Below are 21,930 nucleotides of genomic sequence, written 5' to 3'. Positions count from 1 at the left end.
AACACAAGCCAACGGCATGAACAATTGCAGCAAAAAGCTGACCAGAACCATAACACAACATGTGTATAACCACAAGTAATAACTGCAGACACAGTATGGACTGGGACGGGTGCCCAGCATCCTCTACAGACTAAGAGAAAAGGATTTACCGGTAGGTATTAAAATCCTATTTTCTCATACGACCTAGAGGATGCTGGGGTCACATTAAGAACCATGGGGTTATACCAAAGCTCTTGAACGGGTGGAAGAGTGCGTACGACTCTGCAGCACCGAATGACCCAACTTGAAGTTATCATTGGCCAAGGTATCAAACTTGTAAAATTTAGCAAAAGTGTTTACTAAATAGCTGCTCGGCAAAGTTGCAATGCCGAGACTCCCCGACCAGCTGCCCAGGATGAACCCACCTTTCTAGTAGAATGGGTCTTCACCTAATTCAGTAACGGCAATCCTGCCATGGAATGAGCATGCTGAATCTTACCACAGATCCAGCGCATAATGGTCTACATGGAAGCAGGACACCCAATCCTGTTGGGAGCATACAGGACAAACAGAGCCTCTGTTTTCCTAATCTGAACCGTTCTGGTGACATAAATTTTCAAAGTTCTGACCACAGCCAGAGACTTTGACTCAACGAAGGTGTCAGTGGCCAAAGGCACCATGTGGAAAGATGAACCACCTTCGGCAGAAATTGTTGACGTGTCCTCAATTCTGCTCTATCTTCATGAAAGATCAAATAAAGGCTCTTGTGATACTGCATGGTTTGTACTGTTTTCCATGTGCTCCCAGATCTTTCAAGCAAGTAGCATGGTCAAGAAAGTTCTGTTTGAAAAGAAACAAACATTTACTGTCATTGTTATGCAAATAAACTTACATTAAAGCTAACAAGAAAGCAATCTCGTTCTGTCTTTAAACTGATAAAAGAAACCCCAATAATATGGGCATACCTCCCAACTTTGTCGGCTCGCAAAGAGGGACACACGCGCGGCGAAGTCGCGCGCGCTCCCAAAAAGGGTGTGGCCTAAGTAAAAGGGGGCGTGGCTTCGCGGGAGGACCCGCGATCGCGAGTCACGCCCCCGTTTTCGGCACTGAGCGGGCATGCCCAGCGCTCTGTGAGCCGCTGGCATGCCACCTCTCCCTCTGACTTCAGTGAATAGACGCTGTGCGCATGCGCACAGCGTCTATTCACCGCTGCTCTGCTAAGCAGGGCAGCGACAGACAGAGCCTCCCAATTGTCCTCCCCACCGCGGGACACTGCGGCCCGCAGGTGGGACAGCGGGACAGTCCCCAAAAAACGGGACTGTCCCGCGAAAATCGGGACAGTTGGGAGGTATGATATGGGGCATGCAAAAATTGAGATAAAACTCAGTTTTGCTCCTCTCCACGGAAATCTTTAGTAAAAGGCGAAAGATTTGTTTGTTCTGAAGAGAAACCAGAGCATGACCAAGATTCCACCTGTCGCCTGAGTGCCATGCCAGCAGTCCTCATTCAGCTCAAAGTGAGCACCCAATTTGAAAGAAAGAAAGCAGATTTCTCACCAGGCTTCCCCTTGCTATAAGCATGGTTTGTACTCTTTTCCATGTGCTCCCAGATCTTTCAAGCAATTAGTATGGTCAAGAAAGTTCTGCTTGAAAAGAAACAGACATTTATTGTCATTGTTATGCAAATAAACTTACATTAAAGCTAACAAGAAAGCACACTCGTTCTGTCTTTAAACTGATAAAAGAAACCCCAATAATATGGGGCATGCAAAAATTGAGATAAAATTCAGTTTTGCTCCTCTCCACGGATAATCTTTAATAAAAGGCGAAAGATTTGTTCGTTCTGAAGAGAAACCAGAGCATGACCAAGATTCCACCTGTCGCCTGAGTGCTGTGCCAGCAGTCCTCATTCAGATCAAAGTGAGTGCCCAATTTGAAAGAAAGCAGATTTCTCACCTGGCTTCTCCTTGCTATAAGCATGGTTTGTACTGTATTCCATGTGCTCCCAGATCTTTAAAGCAAGTAGCATGGTCAAGAAAGTTCTGTTTGAACATAAATAAACATTTACTGTCATTTCTATGCAAATGAGCTTACATTAAAGCACACTCATTCTATCTTTAAACCGGTAAAAGAAACCCCAAAAAGATGGGGCATGCAAAAATTGAGATAAAACTCGGTTTTGCTCCTCTCCACGGAAATCTTTAGTAAGAGGCGAAAGATTTGTTCGTTCTGAAGAGAAACCAGAGCATGACCAAGATTTTTATATGAAAATATGTGTTCTCCCTGCAGTTGTTGTCCCCAGATGAGAGTTCCCTTGTGCTGCCTCAGCTGAATCTCCTTTACTTGACAGAGATGTGCCTGAGCAGCGGCCCTCCCCAGCCCTATCCCAAATCATACTTATTTTGCATAGGCGATACCATGGTCATGAAGATTGTTCTCCCAGGGTGAGGTTCATTCATTGCATTCTGGGTATGCTGACCCCTGTGATTTCCCCAAATGTGGGAAACTCGACTGCATTATTTGTGGTAGTGGGGGACTGTGTTTGTGCTTTCCTCTGGTCAGCTCTGGTAAAAGTCAGATTTATTTGTCTCAGATCTTCCTCTAGCCTTGTTCTTCTTTCGAGAGTTCCCTTGTGCTGCCTCAGTTGGATCTCTTTCACTTGACAGGGGGGTGCCCGAGTAGCGACCCTCCCCAGCTCTAGCCCAACTCCTACTTACCTGCCAGGTGAGATACTATGATCATGAAGGTGCTTCTCCCAGGGCAAGGCTCACCCATTGCACTCTGGGTGTGGTGCCCCTGCGATTTCCCCAAATGTGGGAAGCTTGACTGCATAATTTGTGTTTCCCCTGGTCGGCTCTCGTATAATTCAGATCTCTTTGTCTCAGGTCTCTCTCCAGCCTAGTTTGCTGTCTGTTTCCACTTCTTTTTTCATGAGCCCCTCCCTTTTATACCCTTGTGCACTATCCTGACTTCTCCTCTTGTCTGCTTACTTTGTGCCTTCCAATGCACAATGCAAACTACTGGTAGTGCTGCAGGGCCCACACCCTTTTACTTGCCGTACAGAGCAGCTCTGGAGCTGTTACAGTGCCCAGCTGCTGCAAGAAATCAGCTTGAATGCTTCAGGGGCTGGGGCATAGCCAACATGAGCCCCACACCGAAGGAGGGTGGAGGTGTTTAATGCGAACTAGGGGTCATCCAAGCGCCGCAAAAGGCCGCTATGCCCTGCACGCCCCTTTTCTCTTTTCATATGCAGACGAGGGTTGAAGCCAACTTTGACCCACTGCTTGGATGACATCACCGTATGCAAATCCATCTGCTGCAGGCCTTCCCCCAGGAATGCTTGCACTAGTTGTTGCATTTGGTTTGTTGTTTGGGGGTGCTTCATTATTAGGCAGCCTTCTGCCCTCCCATGTTCATCTGAAAATATGTGTTCTCCCTGCAGTTGTCCCCAGATGAGAGTTCCCTTGTGCTGCCTCAGTTGAATCTCCTTTACTTGACAGAGATGTGCCTGAGCAGCGGCCCTCCCCAGCCCTATCCCAAATCATACTTATTTTGCATAGGAGATACCATGGTCATGAAGATTGTTCTCCCAGGGTGAGGTTCATTCATTGCATTCTGGGTATGCTGACCCCTGTGATTTCCCCAAATGTGGGAAACTCGACTGCATTATTTGTGGTAGTGGGGGACTGTGTTTGTGCTTTCCTCTGGTCAGCTCTGGTAAAAGTCAGATTTATTTGTCTCAGATCTTCCTCTAGCCTTGTTCTTCTTTCGAGAGTTCCCTTGTGCTGCCTCAGTTGAATCTCCTTCACTTGACAGGGGGGTACCCGAGCAGCGACCCTCCCCAGCTCTAGCCCAACTTCTACTTACCTGGCAGGTGAGATACTATGATCATGTAGGTGCTTCTCCCAGGGCAAGGCTCACCCATTGCACTCTGGGTGTGCTGCTCCTGCGATTTCCCCAAATGTGGGAAACTTGACTGCATAATTTGTGTTTCCCCTGGTCGGCTCTCGTATAATTCAGATCTCTTTGTCTCAGGTCTCTCTCCAGCCTAGTTTGCTGTCTGTTTCAACTTCTCTTTTCTTGAGCCGCTCCCTTCTATGCCCTTGCGCACTATCCTGACTTCTCCCGTCTGCTTACTTTGTGCCTTCCAATGCACAATGCAAACTACAGGTAGTGCTGCAGGGCCCACACCCTTTTACTTGCCGTTCAGAGCAGCTCTGGAGCTGTTACAGTGCCCAGCTGCTGCAAGAAATCAGCTTGAATGCTTCAGGGGCTGGGGCATAGCCAACATGAGCCCCACACCGAAGGAGGGTGGAGGTGTTTAATGCGAACTAGGGGTCATCCAAGCGCCGCAAAAGGCCGCCATGCCCTGCACGCCCCTTTTCTCTTTTCATATGCAGACGAGGGTTGAAGCCAACTTTGACCCACTGCTTGGATGACATCACCATATGCAAATCGATCTGCTGCAGGCCTTCCCCCAGGAATGCTTGTACTAGTTGTTGCATTTGGTTTGTTGTTTGGGGGTGCTTCAGTATTAGGCTGCCTTCTGCCCTCCCATGTTTATCTGAAAATATGTGTTCTCCCTGCAGTTGTTGTCCCCAGATGAGAGTTCCCTTGTGCTGCCTCAGTTGAATCTCCTTTACTTGACAGAGATGTGCCTGAGCAGCGGCCCTCCCCAGCCCTATCCCAAATCATACTTATTTTGCATAGGCGATACCATGGTCATGAAGATTGTTCTCCCAGGGTGAGGTTCATTCATTGCATTCTGGGTATGCTGACCCCTGTGATTTCCCCAAATGTGGGAAACTCAACTGCATTATTTGTGGTAGTGGGGGACTGTGTTTGTGCTTTCCTCTGGACAGCTCTGGTAAAAGTCAGATTTATTTGTCTCAGATCTTCCTCTAGCCTTGTTCTTCTTTCGAGAGTTCCCTTGTGCTGCCTCAGTTGGATCTCTTTCACTTGACAGGGGGGTGCCCGAGCAGCGACCCTCCCCAGCTCTAGCCCAACTCCTACTTACTTGCCAGGTGAGATACTATGATCATGAAGGTGCTTCTCCCAGGGCAAGGCTCACCCATTGCACTCTGGGTGTGGTGCCCCTGCGATTTCCCCAAATGTGGGAAGCTTGACTGCATAATTTGTGTTTCCCCTGGTCGGCTCTCGTATAATTCAGATCTCTTTGTCTCAGGTCTCTCTCCAGCCTAGTTTGCTGTCTGTTTCCACTTCTTTTTTCATGAGCCCCTCCCTTTTATACCCTTGTGCACTATCCTGACTTCTCCTCCTGTCTGCTTACTTTGTGCCTTCCAATGCACAATGCAAACTACAGGTAGTGCTGTAGGGCCCACACCCTTTTACTTGCCGTACAGAGCAGCTCTGGAGCTGTTACAGTGCCCAGCTACTGCAAGAAATCAGCTTGAATGCTTCAGGGGCTGGGGCACAGCCAACATGAGCCCCACACCGAAGGAGGGTGGAGGTGTTTAATGTGAACTAGGGGTCATCCAAGCGCCGCAAAAGGCCGCCATGCCCTGCACGCCCCTTTTCTCTTTTCATATGCAGACGAGGGTTGAAGCCAACTTTGACCCACTGCTTGGATGACATCACCGTATGCAAATCCATCTGCTGCAGGCCTTCCCCCAGGAATGCTTGCACTAGTTGTTGCATTTGGTTTGTTGTTTGGGGGTGCTTCAGTATTAGGCAGCCTTCTGCCCTCCCATGTTCATCTGAAAATATGTGTTCTCCCTGCAGTTGTTGTCCCCAGATGAGAGTTCCCTTGTGCTGCCTCAGTTGAATCTCCTTTACTTGACAGAGATGTGCCTGAGCAGCGGCCCTCCCCAGCCCTATCCCAAATCATACTTATTTTGCATAGGAGATACCATGGTCATGAAGATTGTTCTCCCAGGGTGAGGTTCATTCATTGCATTCTGGGTATGCTGACCCCTGTGATTTCCAAAATGTGGGAAACTCGACTGCATTATTTGTGGTAGTGGGGGACTGTGTTTGTGCTTTCCTCTGGTCAGCTCTGGTAAAAGTCAGATTTATTTGTCTCAGATCTTCCTCTAGCCTTGTTCTTCTTTCGAGAGTTTCCTTGTGCTGCCTCAGTTGGATCTCTTTCACTTGACAGAGGGGTGCCCGAGCAGCGACCCTCCCCAGCTCTAGCCCAACTCCTACTTACCTGCCAGGTGAGATACTATGATCATGAAGGTGCTTCTCCCAGGGCAAGGCTCACCCATTGCACTCTGATTTCCCCAAATGTGGGAAGCTTGACTGCATAATTTGTGTTTCCCCTGGTCGGCTCTCGTATAATTCAGATCTCTTTGTCTCAGGTCTCTCTCCAGCCTAGTTTGCTGTCTGTTTCCACTTCTTTTTTCATGAGCCCCTCCCTTTTATACCCTTGTGCACTATCCTGACTTCTCCTCCTGTCTGCTTACTTTGTGCCTTCCAATGCACAATGCAAACTACAGGTAGTGCTGCAGGGCCCACACCCTTTTACTTGCCGTACAGAGCAGCTCTGGAGCTGTTACAGTGCCCAGCTGCTGCAAGAAATCAGCTTGAATGCTTCAGGGGCTGGGGCATAGCCAACATGAGCCCCACACCGAAGGAGGGTGGAGGTGTTTAATGCGAACTAGGGGTCATCCAAGCGCCGCAAAAGGCCGCCATGCCCTGCACGCCCCTTTTCTCTTTTCATATGCAGACGAGGGTTGAAGCCAACTTTGACCCACTGCTTGGATGACATCACCGTATGCAAATCCATCTGCTGCAGGCCTTCCCCCAGGAATGCTTGCACTAGTTGTTGCATTTGGTTTGTTGTTTGGGGGTGCTTCAGTATTAGGCAGCCTTCTGCCCTCCCATGTTCATCTGAAAATATGTGTTCTCCCTGCAGTTGTTGTCCCCAGATGAGAGTTCCCTTGTGCTGCCTCAGTTGAATCTCCTTTACTTGACAGAGATGTGCCTGAGCAGCGGCCCTCCCCAGCCCTATCCCAAATCATACTTATTTTGCATAGGAGATACCATGGTCATGAAGATTGTTCTCCCACGGTGAGGTTCATTCATTGCATTCTGGGTATGCTGACCCCTGTGATTTCCCCAAATGTGGGAAACTCGACTGCTTTATTTGTGGTAGTGGGGGACTGTGTTTGTGCTTTCCTCTGGTCAGCTCTGGTAAAAGTCAGATTTCTTTGTCTCAGATCTTCCTTTAGCCTTGTTCTTCTTTCGAGAGTTCCCTTGTGCTGCCTCAGTTGGATCTCCTTCACTTGACAGGGGGGTACCCGAGCAGCGACCCTCCCCAGCTCTAGCCCAACTTCTACTTACCTGGCAGGTGAGATACTATGATCATGTAGGTGCTTCTCCCAGGGCAAGGCTCACCCATTGCACTCTGGGTGTGCTGCTCCTGCGATTTCCCCAAATGTGGGAAACTTGACTGCATAATTTGTGTTTCCCCTGGTCGGCTCTCGTATAATTCAGATCTCTTTGTCTCAGGTCTCTCTCCAGCCTAGTTTGCTGTCTGTTTCAACTTCTCTTTTCTTGAGCCGCTCCCTTCTATGCCCTTGCGCACTATCCTGACTTCTCCCGTCTGCTTACTTTGTGCCTTCCAATGCACAATGCAAACTACAGGTAGTGCTGCAGGGCCCACACCCTTTTACTTGCCGTTCAGAGCAGCTCTGGAGCTGTTACAGTGCCCAGCTGCTGCAATAAATCAGCTTGAATGCTTCAGGGGATGGGGCATGGCCAACATGAGCCCCACACCAAAGGAGGGTGGGGTGTTTAATGCGAACTAGGGGTCATCCAAGCACCGCAAAAGGCCGCCATGCCCTGCACGCCCCTTTTCTCTTTTCATATGCAGATGAGGGTTGAAGCCAACTTTGACCCACTGCTTGGATGACATCACCGTATGCAAATCCGTCTTCTGCAGAACTTCCCCCAGGAATGCTTGCACTAGTTGTTGCATTTGGTTTGTTGTTTGGGGGTGCTTCAGTATTAGGCAGCCTTCTGCCCTCCCATGTTCATCTGAAAATATGTGTTCTCCCTGCAGTTGTTGTCCCCAGATGAGAGTTCCCTTGTGCTGCCTCAGTTGAATCTCCTTTACTTGACAGAGATGTGCATGAGCAGCGGCCCTCCCCAGCCCTATCCCAAATCATACTTATTTTGCATAGGAGATACCATGGTCATGAAGATTACTCTCCCAGGGTGAGGTTCATTCATTGCATTCTGGGTATGCTGACCCCTGTGATTTCCCCAAATGTGGGAAACGCGACTGCTTTATTTGTTGGTAGTGGGGGACTGTGTTTGTGTTTTCCTCTGCTCTCTGGTAAAAGTCAGATTTCTTTGTTTCAGATCTTCCTCTAGCCTTGTTCTTCTTTCGAGAGTTTCCTTGTGCTGCCTCAGTTGGATCTCCTTCACTTGACAGGGGGGTGCCCGAGCAGCGACCCTCCCCAGCTCTAGCCCAACTCCTACTTACCTGCCAGGTGAGATACTATGATCATGAAGGTGCTTCTCCCAGGGCAAGGCTCACCCATTGCACTCTGGGTGTGCTGCCCCTGCGATTTCCCCAAATGTGGGAAACTTGACTGCATAATTTGTGTTTCCCCTGGTCAGGTCTCGTATAATTCAGATCTCTTTGTCTCAGGTCTCTCTCCAGCCTAGTTTGCTGTCTGTTTCCACTTCTCTTTTCTTGAGCCGCTCCCTTCTATGCCCTTGCGCACTATCCTGACTTCTCCTCCTTTCTGCTTACTTTGTGCCTTCCAACGCACAATGCGAACTACAGGTAGTGCTGCAGGGCCCACACCCTTTTACTTGACTTACAGAGCAGCTCTGGAGCTGTTACAGTGCCCAGCTGCTGCAAGAAATCAGCTTGAATGCTTCAGGGGCTGGGGCATAGCCAACATGAGCCCTACACCGAAGGAGGGTGGAGGTGTTTAATGCAAACTAGGGGTCAGCCAAGTGCCGCAAAAGGCCACCATGCCCTGCACGCCCCTTTTCTCTTTTCATATGCAGACGAGGGTTGAAGCCAACTTTGACCCACTGCTTGGATGACATCACCATATGCAAATCTATCTGCTGCAGGCCTTCCCCCAGGAATGCTTGCACTAGTTGTTGCATTTGGTTTGTTGTTTGGGGGTGCTTCAGTATTAGGCAGCCTTCTGCCCTCCCATGTTCATCTGAAAATATGTGTTCTCCCTGCAGTTGTTGTCCCCAGATGAGAGTTCCCTTGTGCTGCCTCAGTTGAATCTCCTTTACTTGACAGAGATGTGCCTGAGCAGCGGCCCTCCCCAGCCATATCCCAAATCATACTTATTTTGCATAGGAGATACCATTGTTATGAAGATTGTTCTCCCAGGGTGCGGTTCATTCATTGCACTCTGGGTATGCTGACCCCTGTGATTTCCCCAAATGTGGGAAACTCGACTGCATTATTTGTGGTAGTGGTGGACTGTGTTTGTGCTTTCCTCTGGTCAGCTCTGGTAAAAGTCAGATTTCTTTGTCTCAGATCTTCCTCTAGCCTTGTTCTTCTTTCGAGAGTTCCTTTGTGCTGCCTCAGTTGGATCTCCTTCACTTGACAGGGGGGTGCCCGAGCAGCGACCCTCCCCAGCTCTAGCCCAACTCCTACTTACCTGCCAGGTGAGATACTATGATCATGAAGGTGCTTCTCCCAGGGCAAGGCTCACCCATTGCACTCTGGGTGTGCTGCTCCTGCAATTTCCCCAAATGTGGGAAACTTGACTGCATAATTTGTGTTTCCCCTGGTCAGGTCTCGTATAATTCAGATCTCTTTGTCTCAGGTCTCTCTCCAGCCTAGTTTGCTGTCTGTTTCCACTTCTCTTTTCTTCAGCAGCTCCCTTCTATGCCCTTGCGCACTATCCTGACTTCTCCTCCTTTCTGCTTACTTTGTGCCTTCCAACGCACAATGCGAACTACAGGTAGTGCTGCAGGGCCCACAACCTTTTACTTGCCTTACAGAGCAGCTCTGGAGCTGTTACAGTGCCCAGCTGCTGCAAGAAATCAGCTTGAATGCTTCAGGGGCTGGGGCATAGCCAACATGAGCCCCACACCGAAGGAGGGTGGAGGTGTTTAATGCAAACTAGGGGTCAGCCAAGTGCCGCAAAAGGCCGCCATGCCCTGCACGCCCCTTTTCTCTTTTCATATGCAGACGAGGGTTGAAGCCAACTTTGACCCACTGCTTGGATGACATCACCATATGCAAATCTATCTGCTGCAGGCCTTCCCCCAGGAATGCTTGCACTAGTTGTTGCATTTGGTTTGTTGTTTGGGGGTGCTTCAGTATTAGGCAGCCTTCTGCCCTCCCATGTTCATCTGAAAATATGTGTTCTCCCTGCAGTTGTTGTCCCCAGATGAGAGTTCCCTTGTGCTGCCTCAGTTGAATCTCCTTTACTTGACAGAGATGTGCCTGAGCAGCGGCCCTCCCCAGCCATATCCCAAATCATACTTATTTTGCATAGGAGATACCATTGTTATGAAGATTGTTCTCCCAGGGTGCGGTTCATTCATTGCACTCTGGGTATGCTGACCCCTGTGATTTCCCCAAATGTGGGAAACTCGACTGCATTATTTGTGGTAGTGGTGGACTGTGTTTGTGCTTTCCTCTGGTCAGCTCTGGTAAAAGTCAGATTTCTTTGTCTCAGATCTTCCTCTAGCCTTGTTCTTCTTTCGAGAGTTCCTTTGTGCTGCCTCAGTTGGATCTCCTTCACTTGACAGGGGGGTGTCCGAGCAGCGACCCTCCCCAGCTCTAGCCCAACTCCTACTTACCTGCCAGGTGAGATACTATGATCATGAAGGTGCTTCTCCCAGGGCAAGGCTCACCCATTGCACTCTGGGTGTGCTGCCCCTGCAATTTCCCCAAATGTGGGAAACTTGACTGCATAATTTGTGTTTCCCCTGGTCGGCTCTCGTATAATTCAGATCTCTTTGTCTCAGGTCTCTCTCCAGCCTAGTTTGCTGTCTGTTTCCACTTCTCTTTTCTTGAGCCCCTCCCTTCTATACCCTTGTGCACTATCCTGACTTCTCCTCCCGTCTGCTTACTTTGTGCCTTCCAATGCACAATGCAAACTACAGGTAGTGCTGCAGGGCCCACACCCTTTTACTTGCCTTACAGAGCAGCTCTGGAGCTGTTACAGTGCCCAGCTGCTGCAAGAAATCAGCTTGAATGCTTCATGGGATGGGGCATGGCCAACATGAGCCCCACACCAAAGGAGGGTGGGGGTGTTTAATGCGATCTAGGGGTCATCCAAGCGCCGCAAAAGGCCGCCATGCCCTGCACGCCCCTTTTCTCTTTTCATATGCAGATGAGGGTTGAAGCCAACTTTGACCCACTGCTTGGATAACATCACCATATGCAAATCCATCTGCTGCAGGCCTTCCCCCAGGAATGCTTGCACTAGTTGTTGCATTTGGTTTGTTGTTTGGGGGTGCTTCAGTATTAGGCAGCCTTCTGCCCTCCCATGTTCATCTGAAAATATGTGTTCTCCCTGCAGTTGTTGTCCCCAGATGAGAGTTCCCTTGTGCTGCCTCAGTTGAATTAACTTTACTTGACAGAGATGTGCCTGAGCAGCGGCCCTCCCCAGCCCTATCCCAAATCATACTTATTTTGCATAGGAGACACCATGGTCATGAAGATTGTTCACCCAGGGTGAGGTTCATTCATTGCATTCTGGGTATGCTGACCCCTGTGATTTCCCCAAATGTGGGAAACTCGCCTGCATTATTTGTGGTAGTGGGGGACTGTGTTTGTGTTTTCCGCTGGTCAGCTCTGGTAAAAGTCAGATTTCTTTGTCTCAGATCTTCCTCTAGCCTTGTTCTTCTTTCGAGAGTTCCATTGTGCTGCCTCAGTTGGATCTCCTTCACTTGACAGGGGGGTGCCCGAGCAGCGACCCTCCCCAGCTCTAGCCCAACTCCTACTTACCTGCCAGGTGAGATACTATGATCTTGAAGGTGCTTCTCCCAGGGCAAGGCTCACCCATTGCACTCTGGCTGTGCTGCCCCTGCGATTTCCCCAAATGTGGGAAACTTGACTGCATAATTTGTGTTTCCCCTGGTCGGCTCTCGTATAATTCAGATCTCTTTGTCTCAGGTCTCTCTCCAGCCTAGTTTGCTGTCTGTTTCCACTTCTCTTTTCTTGAGCCGCTCCCTTCTATGCCCTTGCGCACTATCCTGACTTCTCCCGTCTGATTACTTTGTGCCTTCCAACGCACAATGCGAACTACAGGTAGTGCTGCAGGGCCCACACCCTTTTATTTGCCTTACAGAGCAGCTATGGAGCTGTTACAGTGCCCAGCTGCTGCAAGAAATCAGCTTGAATGCTTCAGGGGCTGGGGCATAGTCAACATGAGCCCCACACCGAAGGAGGGTGGAGGTGTTTAATGCGAACTAGGGGTCATCCAAGCGCCGCAAAAGGCCGCCATGCCCTGCATAACCCTTTTCTCTTTTCATATGCAGATGAGGGTTCCAGCCAACTTTGGCCCACTGCTTGGATGACATCACCGTATGCAAATTCGTCTCCTGCAGACCTTCCCCCAGGAATGCTTGTACTAGTTATTGCATATGGTTTGATATTTGATGGTGCTTCAGTATTAGGCAGCCTTCCGCCCTCCCATGTTCATCTGAAAAGATGTGGTCTCCCTGCAGTTGTTGTCCCCAGACGAGAGTTCCCTTGTGCTTCCTCAGTTGAATCTCCTTAACTTGACGGGGGAGGGGCTGCCCGAGCAGCCACCCTCCCCAGCCCTATCCCAACTCATACTTATTTTGCATATGAGATCTCTATATCATGAAGATTGTTCTCACAGGGTGAGGTTCATCCATTATATTTTAAAATAGGAAGGTTCAAATTACATATTTGAATTGCATCTATGTGCTGGATTCAAATGTCCCCCCCCCCCTTCCTTTCTCAATTGTGCCCGTCAGCAGCTATTCTAAGGTTGCTGCCAATGGGTGTGACACATTAATTTCTTCTGTGGGGTACACTGGACTCCACAAGGATTCACATTGGGGTGTAGAGTAGGATCTTGATCTGAGGCACCAACCGGCTCAAAGCTTTTGACTGTTCCCAAGATGCTCAGCGCATTCTCCTCTATAACCCCGCTTCCATGAACAGGGAGCTCAGTTTGTAGTTGTTGCCTTCAGTAGCAGGCCACTTAACAGGGGCCTGCCTCAAGCAGCCTATTCTTAGCTATTAATTTTGACAAGAAAAGAAGAACTTTTTTTATGAGAATCTACAAGGGCTGCAGCAGGCTAGGTCTAATAGACATCTTTACTGCAGCTTCATCACTCCCAGCGGCACTGTATACTCCCGTGCCCTGGTTGCTGGGTCACTGCAGCGGAGGCTCCGGTTTCTTCCTAAGGTCAGTCACACACAATGTAACACCCCGGTATAACAAGTGTGTAAACTATGTGGAACAGGTCAGGGATACCTTGATGGACTATTCCTCCTTCAGCAGCAGCTCTTCTCTATTCCTGGCAGAGAGGCAAGGTTTCCCCAGACACAAAGAAAGGCAGGCAGGGCTTTGTATGAAAGAATAAATGGTTTACCACATAACTCAGAAAAGGAACTGATTACAGTAGGGAAGGGAAAGATTTGATTCAAGCAACTTAAACACAGACACCATATACACTTTAAGTCATTACACAAATGGTAATATAACTAAATCTGAGATTAATACTATGTTGCTTAGTAATAGAAATCAATTTATGCAGACAATATTTAAGTCCCAGATAACATTGGTGTCACTGCAGGGAGTCTCTATGTGCACGTTGGGGCCCGGTTATGTTGTTACATAGTTATATGCAGCTATTGTCTCCTTTAGCTGTGAACAAAATATTGTAGCTCTGTGTAGTAAAGATGATTGTTTAAAACAAACTGGAGCTGCTTCCCATGTAAATCGCTGCATAGGTATAGTAAATATAGGATAATGTCCTTTGCAGTGGAGTAGGTTTCAGTATAAATATGGATTTATCTCACCCAGTCAATAGATGTTTCTGAGGCAGTTTCCCCTCAGATGTAGGCCAGTCAGCATTGGTATAAAGGCTTTATACTCTCCTGTCTCTGACACTTGCTGTGCACTCTCTTGGCTGAGAGTGTCATGGCGTTCTTACTTGTTAATTGCTGCACTTCCACTGCTGTATTTTGCACTACTGCTTACTCTCTCATGCAATTTTCAGCTTATTTGTCTCCCCTCTCTCAGCTGCTCATCTCTGCGTAATGGCGTCGCCAGCTCTTTCCTCACCATGGCTCCAACTGACTTCTCAAACTGCTGTTCAATTTTCTTTTAAATAAACTTTATTTAAAATGGCACAGGCAACTACACTGTTGTCAAAAATGTCCTTGTTGTTATGGGATATCACACGTGCCCCCCCCCCCCCAAAACATGCGTGTCCTCACGCATTTTGGTTTTATCCCTATATAAACTTCTCACTATATCCAGTCACATTCATTAGTGAACACAGATTATGTCTGAAACATTAACATTTATCAACATTTTTAACATCAGTATCTGATAGGTATAATTCCTTTTGTGCTATAGTACATTAACACATGCTCCTGGAGCAATCGGTTGAAATCTGGACAGTATATGGTCTTGAAAAGTTTGTCTAGGAAACCTCAACCCCCCTGCCATGGATGAGTATTGAACTCTTTCTAAACTGTCTTTGGGACATGCTGTACAAAACTGCAGCTGACTATGGTGGTTTTCTGTTTTGCAAGCCCTAGTCTTCTTGCCTCCTTGTCGGTGACAAACCACCTTAGTCTGCTGTAAATACATTTTATGAGCCTCTTCCATTCCATCTTGGGATTCAGTATCACAGCTGGTTTGGGACAATGGATTCTGGAGAGAAAGAGGCAGCAAGGTTCTTCTTACAGAACAGGTTGGACAGTTTCGGCACCATCTCTTGATGTCTTCCCTCATTTCAACCCAAAAGAACTTTTTCCAGATGCTTGTTTCCATCCTTTTGCACCCAGGGTGACCTGACTTGTCGTGATATTCTTCAAGCACATAACAAGCACTTTGTCTTGGAATTACAAGTTGACTGATCCTATAATGAGTATTAGGATCCACACTACATCGAACCAACTGTCCTTTCTCTTCAAACAGCCTTTCTCGCTGTCTCAACAACTTCAGGAGTTCTGGCGAGGATTCTTGCCTTTGTCGCTTGGTCAGGTATTTCCCAATCTTCAGTAAGGCTTTGAGGTGTCTTATCATCTGACTTTTATCTTGCAGGTGGTCAAAACTGGTTCCTTGAATAGGTTGCTCACAGTTTCTAGAACTGGATGCTATATTATTCATGCCTAACATTGAAGCATTCTTTCGGATAATCTGGACACTGGAGATGGGCATTTCTATCATTATTTGGCTAGCCTTATTTTTTTCATGTTCCTCTCTTACAGATAATTCTGTTATCATTCTTCCCTTTTGTTTGGCTATCCCAGGTTGAAGGCCTTGTTTCTCCTGGAGCTTGTCAGTTTGAAACTCTCCTTGGAGTGCTGCTACGAGCTCCTCACAGCAGTTCCGCAACACATTCATGCCCACTATCACTGGAGGCAATCCATCATCTTGGGCAGTGGTGATGATGAAGCCTTGCTGTGGTAGCACTGTTCGTCCGATTTGAATTTCAGCTTCCGAGTATCCTTTGCAAGGGATGCAGTGCCCATTGCTTGCAATCGGGTTTATCAATGTGGAAGTTGACGGAAACATCTGTTCCTCAGTCCAATGCTGCTCAAACTGTGTTGCTTGTATTGTGGTCACTTGTGATCCAGTGTCTAAGAGAGCGGGCATTGAGACTCCATTGATGCAAACTTGAACCACCGGGCTTTGGCTAACATAACGGGTTAACCACATGAATTTGGAGTTTAAATGATCTGGCTGCTCAAATTCTCTCTTAATTTGTCCGCTTCCTTCACAGCTTTGAAAAATGGGTCGCCTTTGGGAGGCAAAGTGGTTGGAAAAAAGTGTCTCCCTGTTTCTATGTAGGTCCCATTGGGAACTGTTCAGTGGTCTCCTCTCCTGGCACCATTCCATTTCTTCATGGAGCAGTGCCTGCTGTCTCTTCAGAATCTGCAGGTCTCTGCGCATCTCTGTCACACCACGTGTCAGTTCAGCCAGCAGACTTCGTAACTCACTAGAAGAGTCAAATATGCATGTCTTTGAACATGGCACTGTCACTCCTTTTACTGTAGGTGGGTAAGTAGCTCCTTTAAAACTTGACTCCTGGGCATCAGAATTCTCTTGATACCGTGGCATCTCTGGAATAGACTCTTGTGGAACAGCCCCTGAAGTAAGACTGGAGCCTAGAACTTTAATCGCAGCCTCTTTAAAATCCTGGAATGTGCTTCCAGGCTTCTGCAATCTCAATAGTCGCAGCTGAGTTTTACAAATTCGCCCCTTGCACCTTCAGTGAACTGGTCCAATAACATTTTCTCTTTGTCATGCACTTGCTCAGGGTCTGCTTGCTGAACATCTCTGAGTGCTTCCTGCAAGCTGAGGGCATAGCCCCGTAGTGACTCTCCTGGTTGTTGCTTTCGAGCAAAGAAGTGCATTTTAAGTTCTGACACTGTCCTTGTGTCAAATGTGGTAGCAAGCCTGTTGAGGATCTGGTCCACAGTCTTCTTCTCTTCAGTAGGCCAGGAAGTAACCTCTCTAAGTGCAAGCCCTTTCAACTGTTCCATCAAGATCTCCACCTTTTGCTGCTCTTTCAGCGGGTACAGACGAAACAAAGACTGCAGTAGTATCCTCATCAGTTTATTTTTGTCAATTACCATTTTAATAATCGGGTAAAGAAAATTAAGTGGATTTTTGAAAGAAAACAATACTGTCAATATACTATTAAAACAAATTAAAATGGTAAAAGTTATTGTACTTTAAGTAAAAATAAAAGAGCAAAAATATCAATCCCAGTTTTGGATTACTTTAATTAACAAAAAAAAATGCATATAGCAGAGGATAGTTTCAATCTGCCTACCTCTGGGCTATGGACCCAGCATGCTTCCATTACAGTACTCTGCTGCACATGTAATTGCAAGAGATCCTGAAGCACTCACTCATCATGGGAAAGTACCAATGTGTTTCTTCATTGGTTGATGGAAGAAACATCTTACAAAAACTCTCCAGATTATTGACTATTTAAAGTTTTTCTTGGAAACGTTCTAGATGAATGCTTATCAGCCTTTGTCAGTATGTACTTTTGCAAAGTGTCGCTGTGGCGCAATCAGTTAGTGTGTACGGCTATTAACCAAAAGGTTGGTGGTTCAATCCCACCCAGGGACGTAATTGACCTTGTTATCAGATTTTGGTGATCTTTAAGTAGACAAGTCAAAATTTCAAAAACCCCTGTTATGGTGTTGGGTACCTGGCCTTCTCTGATGTAATCAGAGTTAGATTTGATTCAGTGATTTTATAAAAACAGCTAGGAAGCACAATTTAGCAGTGGTTTGCAGAGAAAAAGAAATATGCTGGCAAAAAAATCCAATTGAGTGATTAAACAGCTCTTCATTTTCTGGCTTTACTTTTATGCTAACAAATTTGTACTCTGAAAAGTGTCCACAAAGCCAAATATCTGATTAACATCTTTGTAGGAATGGTTTTTCACCTATTACTAAATTAAACTTGCTTCATTGGAAAGGCAGCAAGATGCATCCTCATTTCAATATCTACTGAAATAATACAGGTTGACACCAGGAAACATTAACGCCACTGCATCCTTGCTGCTTTCTCATGTGGAAGTCTGTTTAATGTGAAAACAAGGTGATATCTAATTAGCACACAGGTAAGGAATTAAGAAAATCTTTATTTAAGGGTGAAGATGTTTCTCACAAAATCGTTGCCCCAATGCATCATTGAAATTCAAGCTGGAAAGATGATTTTAATACATCACTTGTACATTTTGTATTGCTCTTCTGGTGACAATGTAGTTTGTTTTTGTCAATTACCATTTTAATAATCGGGTAAAGAAAATTAAGTGGATTTTTGAAAGAAAACAATACTGTCAATATACTATTAAAACAAATTAAAATGGTAAAAGTTATTGTACTTTAAGTAAAAATAAAAGCTAAAATATCAATCCCAGTTTTGGATTACTTTAATGAACAAAAAAAAATGCATATAGCAAAGGATAGTTTCAATCTGCCTACCTCTGGGTTATGGACCCAGCATGCTTCCATTACAGTACTCTGCTGCACATGTAAGTGCAAGAGATCCTGAAGCACTCACTCATCATGCGAAAGTACCAATGTGTTTCTTCATTGGTTGCTGGAAGAAACATCTTACAAAAACTCTCCAGATTATTGACTTTTTAAAGTTTTTCTAGGAAACGTTCTAGATGAATGCTTATTAGTCTTTGTCAGTATTTACTTTTTGCAAAGTGTCTCTGTGGCGCAATCGGTTAGTGTGTTCAGCTATTAATCAAAAGGTTGGTGGTTCAATCCCACCCAGGGACGTGATTGACCTTGTGATCAGATTTTGGTGATATTTAAGTAGACAAGTCAAAATTGCAAACCCCCTCTTATGGTGTAGGGTACCTGGCCTTCTCTGATGTAATCAGAGTTAGATTTAATTAAGTGATTTTATAAAAAAAACAGCTAGGAAGCACAATTTAGCAGTGGGTTGCAGAGAAAAAGAAAAATGCTGGCAGAAAAATCCAATTGAGTGATTAAACAGCTCTTCATTTTCTGGCTTTATTTTTATGATAACAAATTTGTTCTCTGAAAAGTGTCCACAAAGCCAAGTATCTGATTAACATCTTTGTAGGGATGGTTTTTCACCTATTACTAAATTAAACTTGCTTCATTGGAAAGGCAGCAAGATGTATCCTCATTTCAATATCTACGGAAATAATACAGGTTGACACCATGAAACATTAACGCCACTGCATCTTTGCTGTTTTCTCATGTGGAAGTCTGTTTAATGTGAAAACAAGGTGATCTCTAATTAGCACACAGGTAAGGAATTAAGAAAATCTTTATTTAAGGGTGAAGATGTTTCTCACAAAATCGTTGCCCCAATGCATCATTGAAATCCAAGCTGGAAAGATGATTTTAATATATTACTTGAACATTTTATATTGCTCTTCTGGTGATAATGTAGTTTGTTTTTGTCAATTACCATTTTAATAATCGGGTAAAGAAAATTAAGTGGATTTTTGAAAGAAAACAATACTGTCAATATACTATTAAAACAAATTAAAATGGTAAAAGTTATTGTACTTTAAGTAAAAATAAAAGAGCAAAAATATCAATCCCAGTTTTGGATTACTTTAATTAACAAAAAAAAAATGCATATAGCAGAGGATAGTTTCAATCTGCCTACCTCTGGGTTATGGACCCAGCATGCTTCCATTACAGTACTCTGCTGCACATGTAAGTGCAAGAGATCCTGAAGCACTCACTCATCATGGGAAAGTACCAATGTGTTTCTTCATTGGTTGATGGAAGAAACATCTTACAAAAACTCTCCACATTATTGACTTTTTAAAATGTTTCTAGGAATAGTTCTAGATGAATGCTTATTAGCCTTTGTCAGTATGGACTTTTGCAAAGTGTTGCTGTGGTGCAATCAGTTACTGCGTAAGGCTATTAACCAAAAGGTTGGTGGTTCAATCCCACCCAGGGACGTAATTGACCTTGTTATCAGATTTTGGTGATCTTTATGTAGACAAGTCAAAATTTCGAAAACCCCTGTTATGGTGTAGGGTACCTGGCCTTCTCTGATGTAATCAGAGTTAGATTTGATTCAGTGATTTTATAAAAACAGCTAGGAAGCACAATTTAGCAGTGGGTTGCAGAGAAAAAGAAATATGCTGGCAAAAAAATCCAATTGAGTGATTAAATAGCTCTTCATTTTCTGGCTTTATTTTTATGCTAACAAATTTGTTCTCTGAAAAGTGTCCACAAAGCCAAGTATCTGATTAACATCTTTGTAGGGATGGTTTTTCACCTATTACTAAATTAAACTTGCTTCATTGGAAAGGCAGCAAGGTGCATCCTCATTTCAATATCTACTGAAATAATACAGGTTGACACCAGGAAACATTAACGCCACTGCATCCTTGCTGCTTTCTCATGTGGAAGTCTGTTTAATGTGAAAACAAGGTGATATCTAATTAGCACACAGGTAAGGAATTAAGAAAATCTTTATTTAAGGGTGAAGATGTTTCTCACAAAATCGTTGCCCCAATGCATCATTGAAATTCAAGCTGGAAAGATGATTTTAATATATCATTTGTACATTTTGTATTGCTCTTCTGGTGACAATGTAGTTTGTTTTTGTCAATTACCATTTTAATAATCGGGTAAAGAAAATTAATTGGATTTTTGAAAGAAAACAATACTGTCAATATACTATTAAAACAAATTAAAATGGTAAAAGTTATTGTACTTTAAGTAAAAATAAAAGAGCAAAAATATCAATCCCAGTTTTGGATTACTTTAATTAACAAAAAAAATGCATATAGCAGAGGATAGTTTCAATCTGCCTACCTCTGGGTTATGGACCCAGCATGCTTCCATTACAGTACTCTGCTGCACATGTAAGTGCAAGAGATCCTGAAGCACTCACTCATCATGGGAAAGTACCAATGTGTTTCTTCATTGGTTGATGGAAGAAACATCTTACAAAAACTCTCCACATTATTGACTTTTTAAAATGTTTCTAGGAATCGTTCTAGATGAATGCTTATTAGCCTTTGTCAGTATGGACTTTTGCAAAGTGTTGCTGTGGCGCAATCAGTTACTGTGTAAGGCTAATAACCAAAAGGTTGGTGGTTCAATCCCACCCAGGGACGTAATTGACCTTGTTATCAGATTTTGGTGATCTTTATGTAGACAAGTCAAAATTTCAAACCCCCTCTTATGGTGTAGGGTACCTGGCCTTCTCTGATGTAATCAGAGTTAGATTTGATTCAGTGATTTTATAAAAACAGCTTGGAAGCACAATTTAGCAGTGGGTTGCAGAGAAAAAGAAATATGCTGGCAAAAAAATCCAATTGAGTGATTAAACAGCTCTTCATTTTCTGGCTTTATTTTTATGCTAACAAATTTGTTCTCTGAAAAGTGTCCACAAAGCCAAGTTTCTGATTAACACCTTTGTAGGGATGGTTTTTCACCTATTACTAAATTAAACTTGCTTCATTGGAAAGGCTGCAAGATGCATCCTCATTTGAATATCTACTGAAATAATACAGGTTGACACCAGGAAACATTAACGCCACTGCATCCTTGCTGCTTTCTCATGTGGAAGTCTGTTTAATGTGAAAACAAGGTGATATCTAATTAGCACACAGGTAAGGAATTAAGAAAATCTTTATTTAAGGGTGAAGATGTTTCTCACAAAATCGTTGCCCCAATGCATCATTGAAATTCAAGCTGGAAAGATTATTTTAATATATCACTTGTACATTTTGTATTGCTCTTCTGGTGACAATGTAGTTTGTTTTTGTCAATTACCATTTTAATAATCGGGTAAAGAAAATTAAGTGGATTTTTGAAAGAAAACAATACTGTCAATATACTATTAAAACAAATGAAAATGGTAAAAGTTATTGTACTTTAAGTAAAAATAAAAGAGCAAAAATATCAATCCCAGTTTTGGATTACTTTAATTAACAAAAAAAAACGCATATAGCAGAGGATAGTTTCAATCTGCCTACCTCTGGGCTATGGACCCAGCATGCTTCCATTACAGTACTCTGCTGCACATGTAATTGCAAGAGATCCTGAAGTACTCACTCATCATGGGAAAGTACCAATGTGTTTCTTCATTGGTTGATGGAAGAAACATCTTACAAAAACTCTCCAGATTATTGACTACTTAAAGTTTTTCTAGGAAACGTTCTAGATGAATGCTTATTAGCCTTTGTCAGTATGTACTTTTGCAAAGTGTCGCTGTGGCGCAATCAGTTAGTGTGTACGGCTATTAACCAAAAGGTTGGTGGTTCAATCCCACCCAGGGATGTAATTGACCTT

General features: G+C 44.9%; 20 non-coding genes across 20 annotated transcripts; 17 read left to right on the top strand and 3 right to left on the bottom strand.

Annotated features, from left to right (window-relative positions):
• Positions 1–1,325: 1,325 nt before the first annotated feature.
• On the bottom strand, positions 1,326–1,438 carry LOC135013650 (U5 spliceosomal RNA). The gene has a single exon (XR_010212302.1). It is a non-coding gene; the product is annotated as a U5 spliceosomal RNA (small nuclear RNA).
• Positions 1,439–1,724: 286 nt separating this feature from the next.
• On the bottom strand, positions 1,725–1,841 carry LOC135013648 (U5 spliceosomal RNA). Its single transcript, XR_010212300.1, has one exon. It is a non-coding gene; the product is annotated as a U5 spliceosomal RNA (small nuclear RNA).
• Positions 1,842–2,111: 270 nt separating this feature from the next.
• On the bottom strand, positions 2,112–2,227 carry LOC135013627 (U5 spliceosomal RNA). Its single transcript, XR_010212279.1, has one exon. It is a non-coding gene; the product is annotated as a U5 spliceosomal RNA (small nuclear RNA).
• A 144-nt stretch (positions 2,228–2,371) lies between these two features.
• Positions 2,372–2,535, top strand: LOC135013348 (U1 spliceosomal RNA). Its single transcript, XR_010212027.1, has one exon. It is a non-coding gene; the product is annotated as a U1 spliceosomal RNA (small nuclear RNA).
• Positions 2,536–2,687: 152 nt separating this feature from the next.
• On the top strand, positions 2,688–2,850 carry LOC135013571 (U1 spliceosomal RNA). The gene has a single exon (XR_010212236.1). It is a non-coding gene; the product is annotated as a U1 spliceosomal RNA (small nuclear RNA).
• Positions 2,851–3,521: 671 nt separating this feature from the next.
• Positions 3,522–3,685, top strand: LOC135013517 (U1 spliceosomal RNA). The gene has a single exon (XR_010212187.1). It is a non-coding gene; the product is annotated as a U1 spliceosomal RNA (small nuclear RNA).
• Positions 3,686–3,837: 152 nt separating this feature from the next.
• On the top strand, positions 3,838–4,000 carry LOC135013439 (U1 spliceosomal RNA). Its single transcript, XR_010212114.1, has one exon. It is a non-coding gene; the product is annotated as a U1 spliceosomal RNA (small nuclear RNA).
• Positions 4,001–4,671: 671 nt separating this feature from the next.
• LOC135013325 (U1 spliceosomal RNA) lies at positions 4,672–4,835 on the top strand. The gene has a single exon (XR_010212005.1). It is a non-coding gene; the product is annotated as a U1 spliceosomal RNA (small nuclear RNA).
• A 152-nt stretch (positions 4,836–4,987) lies between these two features.
• Positions 4,988–5,150, top strand: LOC135013582 (U1 spliceosomal RNA). The gene has a single exon (XR_010212244.1). It is a non-coding gene; the product is annotated as a U1 spliceosomal RNA (small nuclear RNA).
• A 674-nt stretch (positions 5,151–5,824) lies between these two features.
• On the top strand, positions 5,825–5,987 carry LOC135013364 (U1 spliceosomal RNA). The gene has a single exon (XR_010212042.1). It is a non-coding gene; the product is annotated as a U1 spliceosomal RNA (small nuclear RNA).
• Positions 5,988–6,959: 972 nt separating this feature from the next.
• LOC135013379 (U1 spliceosomal RNA) lies at positions 6,960–7,123 on the top strand. The gene has a single exon (XR_010212057.1). It is a non-coding gene; the product is annotated as a U1 spliceosomal RNA (small nuclear RNA).
• Positions 7,124–7,275: 152 nt separating this feature from the next.
• LOC135013438 (U1 spliceosomal RNA) lies at positions 7,276–7,438 on the top strand. Its single transcript, XR_010212113.1, has one exon. It is a non-coding gene; the product is annotated as a U1 spliceosomal RNA (small nuclear RNA).
• Positions 7,439–8,108: 670 nt separating this feature from the next.
• LOC135013490 (U1 spliceosomal RNA) lies at positions 8,109–8,273 on the top strand. Its single transcript, XR_010212163.1, has one exon. It is a non-coding gene; the product is annotated as a U1 spliceosomal RNA (small nuclear RNA).
• A 149-nt stretch (positions 8,274–8,422) lies between these two features.
• Positions 8,423–8,585, top strand: LOC135013481 (U1 spliceosomal RNA). The gene has a single exon (XR_010212154.1). It is a non-coding gene; the product is annotated as a U1 spliceosomal RNA (small nuclear RNA).
• Positions 8,586–9,259: 674 nt separating this feature from the next.
• LOC135013391 (U1 spliceosomal RNA) lies at positions 9,260–9,423 on the top strand. Its single transcript, XR_010212068.1, has one exon. It is a non-coding gene; the product is annotated as a U1 spliceosomal RNA (small nuclear RNA).
• A 152-nt stretch (positions 9,424–9,575) lies between these two features.
• LOC135013459 (U1 spliceosomal RNA) lies at positions 9,576–9,738 on the top strand. Its single transcript, XR_010212131.1, has one exon. It is a non-coding gene; the product is annotated as a U1 spliceosomal RNA (small nuclear RNA).
• A 674-nt stretch (positions 9,739–10,412) lies between these two features.
• Positions 10,413–10,576, top strand: LOC135013390 (U1 spliceosomal RNA). The gene has a single exon (XR_010212067.1). It is a non-coding gene; the product is annotated as a U1 spliceosomal RNA (small nuclear RNA).
• A 152-nt stretch (positions 10,577–10,728) lies between these two features.
• On the top strand, positions 10,729–10,891 carry LOC135013457 (U1 spliceosomal RNA). The gene has a single exon (XR_010212129.1). It is a non-coding gene; the product is annotated as a U1 spliceosomal RNA (small nuclear RNA).
• A 674-nt stretch (positions 10,892–11,565) lies between these two features.
• On the top strand, positions 11,566–11,729 carry LOC135013421 (U1 spliceosomal RNA). The gene has a single exon (XR_010212096.1). It is a non-coding gene; the product is annotated as a U1 spliceosomal RNA (small nuclear RNA).
• A 152-nt stretch (positions 11,730–11,881) lies between these two features.
• Positions 11,882–12,044, top strand: LOC135013569 (U1 spliceosomal RNA). The gene has a single exon (XR_010212234.1). It is a non-coding gene; the product is annotated as a U1 spliceosomal RNA (small nuclear RNA).
• The last annotated feature ends 9,886 nt before the right edge of the window (positions 12,045–21,930 follow it).

Source organism: Pseudophryne corroboree, unplaced genomic scaffold, assembly GCF_028390025.1.
Source record: "Pseudophryne corroboree isolate aPseCor3 unplaced genomic scaffold, aPseCor3.hap2 scaffold_271, whole genome shotgun sequence".
NCBI classification, from domain to species: Eukaryota; Metazoa; Chordata; class Amphibia; order Anura; family Myobatrachidae; genus Pseudophryne; species Pseudophryne corroboree.
Note: the sequence above shows the minus strand (reverse complement) of the source record. Positions and strands in the feature narration are given on the sequence as shown.